The sequence below is a fragment of the Bidens hawaiensis genome, unplaced genomic scaffold (genome assembly GCF_021521415.1).
Source record: "Bidens hawaiensis isolate Kalapana, Puna unplaced genomic scaffold, B.hawaiensis_p1.1 tig00027599_1, whole genome shotgun sequence".
NCBI classification, from domain to species: domain Eukaryota; kingdom Viridiplantae; phylum Streptophyta; class Magnoliopsida; order Asterales; family Asteraceae; genus Bidens; species Bidens hawaiensis.
This window is the reverse complement of record NW_027494479.1, coordinates 146,804-160,000: the sequence shown is the minus strand read 5'-3', so window position 1 is coordinate 160,000 and position 13,197 is coordinate 146,804. Positions and strand designations below refer to the sequence as shown.

Below are 13,197 nucleotides of genomic sequence, written 5' to 3'. Positions count from 1 at the left end.
ATAACAGTCCCAACTTCACTATTGGCTGGTGACGGTCCTAACTAATGATGTATTTGTTTCTAACGGTCCGCGACTAACGGATTGTTAACTCCGTTAGTCTGATGCTTATGTGGCGTCTAGTTGTCAAAAACTTGATTATGTGGCAGCTTACATGGCAGTCTCTTTATTTTAATATTCTCTCTCTCTCTCTCTCCCTTAAAACAATCCTGCCACCCACCACCATCTCCCACCTTCCATCACACACCACCACTCATCTCCGATTACCCCTATTTTCCTTACTTGTCAATTCACCAAAATACAAACCCTAATTTCACTACCACTCACCCAATCATGTTCAATTCCCTTGTTCGATGGCAGAATCCATCAGTCTGTGGCTGTCTACACAAACCCTAGGTCGGAATTTGAACTTTTAGAGTGCTAAACGAAGGTTCAGTGCCAGAGTCAGAGCGGGAGGAACTAAAGAACGAAGCACCAGTACCACCATGGCGGCGGAGACAAATGGCGGTTCAACGCTACCAGATGAAAGCACCACCACTATGGCGTCGAGGTCAACTGGCAGCAACATCAGTGGCATTCAATTGGAAGAATTTAAATTGAACATGAAAAAGCTGCCGAAATTAGGAGTTTGGAAACATATCGGCAGATTATGACTCACCGGATGATGGTGAGGGTGCCAGCAAAGGTGTCGCCGGAGAAGACGGTGAAGGTCGGGAGGGGGAGGGAGAAGACGGTGAATGATGGATGATGTGGATCTATAACCTTTTTTTTATCTATGTATATTATTATTATTATTATTATTATTATTATTATTATTATTGCTGGTTGCCACATATTATGCCACGTAATCAAGATTTTGACAACAAAGCATGCCACGTAAGCATCAGACTAACGGAGTTAACAATCCGTTAGTCGCGGACCGTTAGAAACAAATACATCATTAGTTAGGACCGTCACCAGCCAATAGTGAAGTTGGGACTGTTATTTGCCAATAAGGCATAGATAGAAGTATTTAAAACCAATTTTCCTATATAAAATAAATTCTCAAACCATGTTATGATTGAACAAGTACCAAACGCTTCTCCAATATTAAATAATATAACATCCAAGACTCGAACAAACAAACAAATCACCTAAAGTCGACGACCGAATTAGGGTTCTTCAACATTATCATATCATGAAATTGACGATCAATTTGGTACTTGTACTAATTTTTTGCTAGTCACGTACATATACGAATACCGATACCCGGACTAACTCAGGTTGTTCGTTACTCGTACCGGTATTGATGTTAAGATCATCGAAGATTGGGAACTAAAAAAAGCTAAGTGGTACAAAAACGGGTATCGTACCAAAATACCCGTACCATACCGAATTTGGTATGGGTATTTGTACATATTTTTATTGATTTTTGGTACGGGTACAATGGGGTACAGGTACAAATACGGGTACTGTACCAAGCTCATCCCTAGTCAGACGAGTGTTGTAAACTATTTTTTGAGAAGGGTGGCTCTTGTGGCTTTGTTGTCTTGAAACAGATTCTCCAGGGCAAGCAACGTGTCACACACGCGAATGTTTTTCTTGATAATAGTTTGTAGCAAATCACTAGAGATCGTGCCATAGATCCATTGAAGAACAATGGCATCTAGGGGAGCCCAGTTGTCTTCATCAGGTGTGGATTTATCGCCTTCTATTGATGGGGCTTTTAAAGAGGATTTAGTGGTAACACGGGGAGAAAGGTCGTCGTGAACAAGGAAGGTACGACAATGAATCTTTAATAGTTCGCTCCATAACGTGTATGGTCTAGATTCCATTTCTAGAGTAATCGGGATACATGTTTTGATGTTGGACATGGTCATCGTTGGATGAAGCTTGGTGTCCATTGTAGAGGGTAATAGAAGGATTAATGTGAAAGATAGGTATGGGACAAAGTGAAGGGGTTGCAGCTGAATAGGGTTTCTTTGGTCTATGTCACCATGTTAGAAAATAATCCCTTGCCTTCTTTCATTCACAATCGACCATATATAGTTACAATATGAAATATTCTATCTTTAGTAAATATACAACAGAATTTCCATGATATATTGATTGATATGGCTAGCCTAATATATTTATGCTATTAAACATAATGGGTCTGGTTCAACTATTGTAACCAGCAGCCCATTAGTATTATGTTACAGCCCGTTGCAGAACAGTCTGAGGGCTGATTCATGTAGTTTGGTTCGCCTGAACAACCCATTTAATGACCAAACAGTCGATCGACTTTGCACAACCCAGTTCATTAGAAGCGAGCTTGTTTTTATCTCATGTTATGATGACACGCCTGCTCAAGGTTTTCGCCAATAATGTTTGTTTAAGGACCCAATCATTGCAATAAATATCGTTTACCCCCCCCCCCCCACTCGATTTGAAAACCCATGCCTATTGTTACTAAATGAAGAATCAAGTACATTTAATGAAGCCAAAAATAGCAAAAACTGAGAACTGCTATGCAAGACAAGTTGAATTGGATAGAGAAGAATGACACTTAGAAATTGGTTCAACCACCCAAAGGTGTTAAACCAATTGGTTTGAAGTGGGTCTATAAAGCCAAACGAGACGCCAAAGGTGACATCACCCATCACAATGCAAGACTCATTTCAAAGGGTTGTTGTCAAGAGCACGGTATCGATTATTATAAAGTATTTTCTCGGTTACCCGATTAGAAACGTTCTGGTTACTTATTTCTTTAGCCACACAACCAACTCATGTCAAAGCTATGAATCTGAATGGAGACTTGAAAGAAGATGTCTATGTATCTCAACATGAAGGATTTGAGAAACCAGAAAAGAACACCTTGTGTACAAGCATCCAAAGCTAAATGCAACATTGAACAAGCTTGGTTTTACTTGTTGCCCACGAGAACATGCAATGTAAAAGAAAATTACGGAGGCAGGTCCAGTAATAGTTAGAGTTTACGTGGATGATTTAATCATCACATGATCTTACAAGGTGGAAATCAATGCATTCAAAAAGAAAATGCAAGATCGTATTGAAATGAGTGGTTTGGGATTGTTAACTTACTACTTGGGAGTAGAAGTAAAACAAGACAAGACGTGTATTACTTTGAAGCAAGCAAGATATGCCACGACAGTTCTCAAATATGCAAATTTATGGGAATGCAATCCTACAAAATGTCCCATGGACCCAAGTCTAAAACTTGAAAAGGATGAGAATCAAGAGTGTGTAAATGCCACTGAATATCGAAGAATAATTGGCTGTCTTCGATATTTAACACACACATGACCATATATTAGTTATTCAGTTGGTATAGCTAGTCATTTTATGGAGTACCAGAGGATATCAAATTCACAAGTTGTGACACATGTGATGAGGTATGTGAAAGGCGCAATTGACTTTGGGATTCGTTACAAGGAAAATGGAGATGCAAAGTTAGTAGGCTATAGTGACAGTTCTCATGCAACTGATTGGATGAGTGGTAAGAGCACAATAGGAATGGTGTTCTATTACGGAGGTGGTTCAATAGCATGGTGTAGTAAAAACAAAATACAGTTGCTTTGTCATCTTGTGATGCTAAATTTATAGTTGCAATCGCTAAAGCTTGTCAAACAATCTGGTTGAAAGGTTTACTCAAGGAGATAATTGAGAAAAATGTGGAAGCTATAACATGACGTATTGATAACATGTCTCCAATCTTGTAAATGAAGAATCTGATATTTTACGGACGAAGCGAACATTTTGATACTAAGTATCACTTCATCCGGGAATGTGTGGAAAAGAATTTGTAATGATAGAGCACGTGAATGGAGATGAACAGAAAGCCGATATTTTGACTATAGCCTTACCAAGAGTCAAGATTAACGAGATGAGGGGAATGCTAGGAGTTGAAGACCTGACAGTCTTGAAGAACGGAATCAAGAGAGTGAATATTAGTTGATTTTGTATCGTTACGGTTTGGTCATTACTATCCGGTAAAAACAATTTTCATAATTAAATTTTAGTTACGAGTGGTTGTGAGTAGACGAGAGATAAAATGTTATATAGGAAAGTTAAATTTTGGGTTTCACTGTTCACATTATAAAATTTTTAATATTTTATAAAAGTAGTTGTGAGTAAAGGAGAGAGAAAAGATAATGACAAATGTATAAAATTATTATTTAATTGAACATGAGAGATAAAATACAGTAATTTTTAGTGTAATTATATGATATATATGGATATATGGTAGGGAATAGGCTGGGAATGCTCTAAGACCAACCTATGTATCAAGTAGATTTTGTCTTTTTCCACTCTTATATAAATGAAGGGGTTTATTCCTTTGATTATGTACTACTACTTCTAACTACTATAACAACAATTTCTATAAAAAAAAATAACAAGAAACATAATCGGTGTTAGTCACCAAGAAATTTTGTGTTCGTAGTTCGTTTTTCTGGTTAAAGATCCATTTATGGGTCAACAAAACTAACTTAAAACTGGTCAAAAACAACATAAAATTGGTCACGAAAAAACAGACAGAAAATGTTCATTTAAAGAAAACTGACAGAAAAATAGTAATCAAAATAACAAAAAGAAAAATATCACTTTTAAGAAAGTAACAAAAATCAATGATCATTTATAACATATTAACAAAAAGTTGGCCATTTTTAAAAAACTAACAGAAAATGGTGATTTTTAAAAAACTAACAGAAAAGCAGTCATTTTTAGAAAACTAAAAGAAAAAGATTAGTGCCAATTACTAGAAACGACACAGTTTGAAAACTACCTCATACATAAAAAGCCAAAACTGTAATTTACCCTTGTTATTCACAAAATTGATGTAGTTAATGAGAATGGAGAGAATTGGAGTGTGGGTCAAAGACAACTCATGTGTTTAGGCCGAGTATTACTCAAGAAATGCAAGATCTAGTCCTTGATGAGGCTACTGCATCAGTAGACACATCAACCGATCACACAATACAACATACCCTTGGCGTGCATTTTTCAGACTCAACAGTCATCACAATTGCACATCAGATAACATCTATGCTCAACGGGGACATGGTTTTAGTCGTGGAACAAGGTTTGATCAATGCACTCTAATTTCAATCATAATCGGTTACATTCTCTGCTATCTTAAAAACTTTAATTCCATTGCAGGCTTGGTTGAAGAATTTGACTCACCTTTAAAATTGTTGGAAAAAAAAAAATCTACTTCCTTTGCAAAGCTTGTTGCGGAGTACCATGGAAGATCTAGCTATGATTCTTGAATATGAAAATGGTTTCTAGTTTTAAATAATAATTTAAATACTCAACTAATGTTGTGATGGTAAATATTTCAAATATCAAAAATATTTAATACTGAGTTGTTATATGTTTTAAACTTTAAAACTAATTACATATGACAAAACTGAAAGTTATTAATTACCGGAGAGCAGGATTCCAAGTAAGCTCATCAACATATTAGACAATATGATAGAATATATTATTAGAGTTTTAGTATTATAGTGTTACCATAGTTAAGAGATTGTATTTGATTATCGTTCCTTGTATTTATCTCTCTTGTAACTTTATAAATAGTTTATCAATAATACATTACACATTACGGGGTTTTCATTATTCTACATGGTATCAAAGCCTTAAGGTTCTGGCTTGTTTCTTTCTCGTTTTGTTTTCGTCCAACCCCGGGGATATAGTACACACAATATTACTTCTCTCTCGCCCTTCTTGTCCGACTCTTCCTCAAAGGAATAGAACACCTTGATGCCTGGTTCTTCAATTTTTTTTTTGACACCTTTGACTTTTCTCACCAAGTAACATGGTTATTTGTTTTCCAAATAATTCTCGATTGGTCCTCTCAAACTCAACCGTAGCCTCCTCAATTTCTTGATCTTTGAACTCCTTCTAGATCGCAAATTTTCTTCTTTTCTCTTTTTTTTACCCTCACTCTTTTGGTCAGGGTCAACTATGTTTTTGAGTTTTCTTGTAGTTAGTTTTCTTTGATTCTCTTTGTTTTTCTTTTATTTTCTCTATTTTCTTTTCTTTTGGTCCAATAAATTTCCTTGTACGTAATTTGATTTTAGGAAAAACGGTTCTAACCCTCATCTCCAACTATCGATTGTTTTTTAAATTGAAATTTTGTGTTTTATTTTCGGTTCTACTGATTGAAAATTATATTTATATTTTATTTAGTTTTAGTATTTTCTTTGGAAAAAAAAGTTTTTTTTTTATTTTCTTTTTTAGTTTTAGTTTTATTCTTCGGAATATATATATATATATATATATATATATATATATATATATATATTTGCCGTCAAGTCGTTGCTTCGGCCGACTCAATCATAGCTCTTGCCATCGCAGTCGAAGCTCCTATCATCATGCTTAGCCGCCTGACCACGGTCATGCCACCAGTGATCTTCTTAGTACCTATAACCGATCGAGTTTCTGCTCTACATGACAGCCGATCGTATATCTTCACAAGCTTTGTGCTCAAGTCCGAGCGTCTGATTTCCTACCGCTCTGACTGCGGGGGAATATTAGAGAATATTATAGAATATATTATTAGAGTTTTAGTATTATAGTGTTACCATAGTTAAGAGATTCTATTTGATTATGTTTCCTTGTATTTATCGCTCTTGTAACTCTATATATAGTTGATCAATAATACATTACATCTTACGGGGTTTTCATTATTCTACACAACAGTCATCAGTCTAACCGATTCAGCCAATCGTAACTCATTCGTTCGTGTCTGCACCATCCTATCCCGCACCCTCATGAACACAGGATGACTCATCATACCCGACACTCTTATCACACAGCATCGGATTCATCCTCAAAAAAACAGAAGTGCTTGAGTAGCATTATCTTTAATATTATCCGACTCATCTTCTAATAAACCAATCAAAATCAAAATCCCCGCCATGTCTGCAATCACAACTCGTTCCGCCTTGTTGTAATTCAACTGACCGATCGCCCCTGCAAACCTTTTCCTTATATTTTTTCCTCGTTCTTAAAACATCAAACAAAAGATATACAACACTTAACTTTGGGAAAACAGTAGATGTAGAAAGGGATACTCATGGGAATTGATGAATACAAGGTTTCTTAAAAGAAAATTGAAACCATATCATGTTAGGTTTAGTGAAGGCCTTTGGGTCGGGTTCGCTGGTTGAAAATTATAAGACTAAAGGGGGCGGCCCGTTTAATCATGGAGGATGACCCATTTGGAGTTTTATTGGTCCCTACTCTATTAAACCTAATTGTTATCTATATATACCTAGTCATGTATTGTAATCTTTTGTATCGTGCTTAATAAAAATAACCTAGTTGCAGCCCGTGGACGTAGGTCGCCTTGACTTAACCAAGTAAAAATATAGTGTCTCTTATTTTTGCTTTCGTGTGTGTGTGTGTATGTTTGTGTTTCCGCTGCGTACTAACTCTGTTTAATACCTAACAAGTGGCATCGGAGCCGAAGGTTTGTTAAATACGCGGGTCACTTATATGAGAGCGAGACTATCTTCGGTTTATAAGTCCTGTTCGTAAAACTCTTGAAAGCTAATATTTGGTAATTGGATGGCACTGTTCGGAAATCTCTTGAAAGCTAATATTAGGTAATTGGATGGCACCGGTTTTGAGGAAAATTACTTATTCTTGGTGATTTATTTTGGTTGACAAATTGAAAAAAAGAAACATAAGCCGTAAAGTTGGAAAGTCAATTTTATTTGTTTTTTATTCTTGGGTCACAAAAATAAAAAGAAAGAATAGGCCAGGAGTCGTTAGTTCTGTCCTCTTGTTTACTAGGGTTTAAGTTTTAACTTTGGAGAACCCAAATGCCATCGGTTGTTATTAGCCACCAAAAATACGTCGTCCTACTGTGATACGGTTTTGTAACATCCTATTTTCGATAAGAATTAGTAAAATAAATTTCGTTATTTTATAGTGTGTCGTTTATCTGTTTAGATAATAAAGTGTAAAAGGTTGGGCTTGGACTTTAGAAGATGGAATAAAAGATGGAATGGGCCTTAGGTCCATGGGCTTAAAGAAGTATAAATACCCCTTAAACCCTAATCCTTTCCATTTTTATTCATCTCTACACCTTCCAAAACACACACATCATCTTATATCCCGAGCCAAGATCCGAAGTTGAGAACCCGAGCTTGATAGTGTTAGACGAGCCAAAACCTACCTCAAGACCAGCTCGTGTTCGTAAACCGACTCGTTTAAGGTACGTTTATATCAAGAACTTGTTCGTTTAGGTCCGATTTACATCTAGGAATCTTAAATCTATATTTAAATGGTAAAAACGAATTGATGCAACAAACCTCACTGAAATTCGTTGATATTTGATGGATTAATTGATTGTTTAATGAGCCGAACCTATGTGCCTCAATCGCACAATTTAAAACACGATATTCAGATGTTTGGATGGTTGGGGTTTGTTGGCGCTGGATTTACGAGCTTAATGATACCAGATTCGTGTCGATTCATCATGATATGAGGATTTAATTGGAAATCTAATGCCTGTTGACTGTTATTGTTCTTGACAATTTTGACTTTGACCATGAGTCAAAGTCTGGATAAGATTGGTGTAAGGTAACGAATCAACTAACTAATTCGTTAAGGCAAGATAGCGAACCAGTTCACCAATTCGTTAAAGCAAGACAACGAATCAGTTCACCCATTCGTTATGCCCAAATAACGAACTAGACAGCGAACCAAATAACGAATCAGCAAATGAACTAAGATAACGAATCAGGAGATTCGTTACCCACCAATTCGCTAAGATCTGATAACGGATTAGACCACGAATCAGGCTATGTTCAGATAACGAATTAGTTAACGAATCGGGCTTAATTCATTATAGCAAACGAGTTAATGAACTAGAAAATAATTAAAATCCTAATGTAAAATGTATTAAAACATTTAATGAAAATAAAATTTTTCCAAGCTGACCTGGTAGCTTAACCCCAGCCAGGGGCTGCCCCTTGGACCCCGATAGGGGATGCCGCCCCTAGAACTCCGCTGCCAGGGGTGCTGCCCCCGGACCCTCGTTCGTTGTGGGTTATAATCGAACTAGAAAAACATTATAGATAGCGATAGTTAATTGATACGTGTAATTGTTATATAGTTAGCCGTGCACAGCTCAAGAAAGGAATAACAATTAACGATGAACGTAACCGTGTTCAGGTGAGTTTCTAGCCCCATTTCCTTGTTATGTTTTCGGGGCTGTGTGCATACTCAACCTTCACGTGAGGAAGAGAGTGTGCATGAATCAAACGCTGATGTAGGGGTTCGTAAAGAATTTAAGAAACTCAAGATAGGAGGATGAGACTTTAAGTATTACGGACCAAAAGAATTTCACGGTGACAAGGGAGCCATCAATACCGTAAGGTGGCTTGAAGAAATGGAGACGATTGTTATCACAAGCAAGTGTACGGAGAAGGAGAAGATTCAATACTTCGTCCTAATGTTCAAAGGCGAAGCACTAGAATGGTGGAACACGCTGATGATGAGTAGAGGAAGGGAAGTTATGTATAGTTTGACTTGGAACGAGTTTAAAGAGTTGTTATTGTCAAAGTTATGTCCGATGCACGAGACGGACCAGATCCAAACCAAGTTCTTGGCTCACAAGGTTGTTGGAACAAACCTTCGTGAGTACAATACGAAATTTCACGAATACTGTCGATTGGTTCCCCAGCTGGTTACCCCTAAGTCCAGCAAAGTGACACGTTACATTTGGGGACTGCCACGAGAGATTCGTGACATGGTGAGATCGCACTTACCACAAACCGCCGACTCTGCGATGGAGTTGGCTGGATACTTGATGGGCGGAATGATCCGCAACAAAGAAGAAGATAGGAAGGTTGTACCAGCACATGACTCGAAGAAAGGTGGAGATACCCGCTTCAAGGGTAAAGGAATTGATCAACGAAGGTCTAATTCCAATCTTGGCATCCCTCAATGAAAAATTTGCAAAAAGTATCATAGAGGTAGATGCAACTTTGCTTCCCGAGTCTGTGAATCATGCAATAGACCCGGCCACGCCGCGGCCGATTGCTGGAAAAAGAAGATGACCTGCTACAACTGTAAGGAAATGGGGCATCTTAGCTTCGAGTGCCCTAAGAATAAGCCCACGACAGGAGGTGCGGGTGGTAGCGGTCAGAAGAATGAGCCCAAGAAGGGCAATGCAAGAGTCTTCGTCTTAGATACAAAGAAAGCGGCTGACACACCGGAAACTATCACCGGTACGTTTCTTGTTAACAATGATTATGCTAGAGTCTTGTTTGATTCGGGTGCTAACTTAAGTTTTATAGATTATAAGTTTTGTAGTCTATTAAACGAACCTTTAATCAAACTAAATAAAACTCTAAGCGTCGAGACCTCTAGTGGCGAAACAATTAAAATCTCCAAAGCTCTAGAAAACGGAACGATCTTAATAGTCGGTTATGTTTTGCCTATACAATTTCTACCAATGACTCTTGCTGGTTTTGATGTTGTATTGGGTATGGATTGGTTATCCGAAAATCATGCTCGTATCCTTTGCAATAGCAAGACCGTTGAACTTCGGGCCCCTGATAAACGTACTATACGAATTGAAGGGGATAAAGATGCTGGTCAAGTTACCCTAATCTCTATAATAAGGGCTAACAAATGTTTAAATCAAGGATGCTTAGCATTCATGGCCTATGTCACCGAGGAATCTAAACCCAAAGAAATCAAAAACGTTCCTGTTGTTTCCGATTATGCCGATGTATTTTCCGACGAACTTCCCGGCATTCCTCCCGATCGCGAAGTAGAGTTTAGAATCGATCTTATTCCTGGTACTGCTCCGATCGCTAAAGCTCCTTACCGCCTCGCACCAACTGAGATGAAAGAACTGAAGAAACAATTGGACGAACTTCTCGAAAAAGCCTTTATCCGACCAAGTTCATCACCGGGGGGAGCGCCGATACTATTCGTCAAGAAGAAAGATGGATCAATGCGTATGTGTATCGACTACCGAGCCCTCAACAAAGTTACAATTAAGAATCGTTATCCACTCCCGCGTATCGATAATTTGTTCGATCAACTCCAAGGTGCTAGCTTCTTTTCTAAAATTGATCTTCGTTCCGTCTATCACCAACTTAAGGTTCAATCCGAAGACATTCCGAAAACCGCCTTCCGAACAAGGTATGGCCATTACGAGTTCACTGTTATGCCATTCGGACTTACTAATGCGCCAGCTGCGTTCATGGACATGATGAACCGAATTTGTAAGCCTTACTTGGATAAATTTGTTATCGTTTTCATCGACGACATACTCATTTATTCTAAGTCTAAGAAAGATCATAAACATCATCTTCGAACTTTACTTGAAATTCTTAGAACCGAGAAGTTGTACGCCAAGTTCTCAAAATGCGAGTTCTGGTTACACGAGGTGCAATTTCTTGGTCATGTTATCAATGTTAATGGTATTCAAGTGGACCCCGCTAAGATTGAAGCTATCTCTAAGTGGGAGGTCCCAAAGTCGCCAACCGAGATTCGAAGTTTCTTGGGATTGGCTGGCTACTATCGAAGGTTTATTGAAAACTTCTCTCAAATCGATGTTCCCTTAACTTCTTTAACTCGCAAAAACGTCAAGTATGAATGGGGAACAAAGCAACAAGAGGCATTCGATGTACTGAAACAAAAGCTTACCCAAGCTCCTATACTGGCTTTGCCAGAAGGTACCGAAGACTTTGTTGTCTTTAGTGATGCATCTCATTCCGGTTTGGGATGTGTACTAATGCAACGAAAGAAAGTTATCGCCTACGCCTCTCGTAAACTCAAGGTGCACGAGAAGAACTATACAACTCATGATCTAGAGTTAGGCGCCATAATCTTCGCACTTAAGATATGGAGGCACTATCTCTATGAAATAAGATTCATCGTGTACACTGATCATAAGAGCTTGAAACACATCTTTGAGCAAAAAGAACTTAATATGCGCCAACGACGCTGGATGGAAACTCTTAACGACTACGACTGCGAAATCGTTTATCACGAAGGTAAGGCTAACGTTGTGGCTGATGCCTTAAGTCGTTAAGAACACGAAAAGCCAAAAAAAGTCCGAGCGTTAAGGCTAGAACTTCAAATCGATCTTAATGACCACATCAAATCCGCTCAAATTCAAGCCATTAACGAAAACCAAATCTCCGACGAAAAACGTAACGGCACCATTGACTCGCTAGTCAAAGGTGACGATGGCATCCTTAGACTTGAAAATAGGATTTGGGTGCCAATTGTTGGGGACTTGCATGAAAAGATAATGAACGAAGCTCATAAGTCCAAATATACGATGCACTCCGGTAGTGACAAAATGTATCAAAATCTTAAGACAAACTACTAGTGGAATGGAATGAAGAAGGACATCGCTTCGCATGTTGCGAAATGTCTAACATGTTTAAAAGTAAAGGCTGAACACCAGAAGCCTTCGAGATTGCTTCAGCAACCCGAACTTCCCGTATGGAAGTGGGAGTTAATAACCATGGATTTTATAACCAAACTCCCAAAGACGACTCGACAACATAACGCGATATGCGTAATTGTGGATCGTTTAACAAAGTCCGCACATTTCATACCTATCAATGAGTCGTACTCAATGGATAGATTAGCGCATATTTATGTGAAAAACATTGTTACTTTGCATGGAGTACCCCTATCTATAATTTCAGATCGAGACAGTCGTTTTATGTCTCATTTGTGGAAAAGCTTCCAACAATCTCTCGGCACAAAGCTAAACCTTAGCACTGCCTATCATCCACAAACCGATGGGCAAAGCGAAAGGACAATCCAAACGTTGGAAGATATGCTCCGCGCTTGTGTGATAGACTTGGGTGAAAGTTGGGACGACCACTTACCCTTGATGGAATTCTCGTATAATAATAGCTATCACTCGAGCATTCAAGCCGCACCATTCGAGGCGTTATATGGTCGAAAATGTAGAACGCCCGTGTGCTGGTCTGAAATAGGAAATAATCAATTGTTTGGACCCGAGATAGTCCAAGAAACCACCGACAAAGTTCTTCAAATCTGCGAACGACTTAAGACGGCACGTGATCGCCAAAAGAGTTACGTCGATGTCCGTCGTAAGCCGTTAGAATTTAGTGTCGGTGACAAAGTTCTTTTGAAAGTCTCGCCATGGAAGGGCGTAGTTCGTTTCGGCAAGAAGGGCAAACTAAGTCCTCGATTCGTTGGACC

At 38.3% G+C, this 13,197-nt stretch overlaps 1 protein-coding gene and 1 pseudogene across 2 annotated transcripts in view; both read left to right on the top strand.

Annotated features, from left to right (window-relative positions):
• The window catches only part of LOC143575737 (ABC transporter C family member 3-like), a 15,486-nt pseudogene extending 10,240 nt beyond the window's left edge, over positions 1 to 5,246 (top strand). The window contains exons 9-10 of the transcript XR_013142820.1: positions 4,821 to 5,059; positions 5,137 to 5,246. The product of XR_013142820.1 is annotated as an ABC transporter C family member 3-like (transcript). The remainder of the gene's footprint in view (positions 1 to 4,820; positions 5,060 to 5,136) is intronic.
• The window catches only part of LOC143575736 (putative DUF21 domain-containing protein At3g13070, chloroplastic), a 67,092-nt gene that overhangs the window by 41,561 nt on the left and 12,334 nt on the right, over positions 1 to 13,197 (top strand). The gene's annotated exons all lie outside the window — the stretch shown is intronic.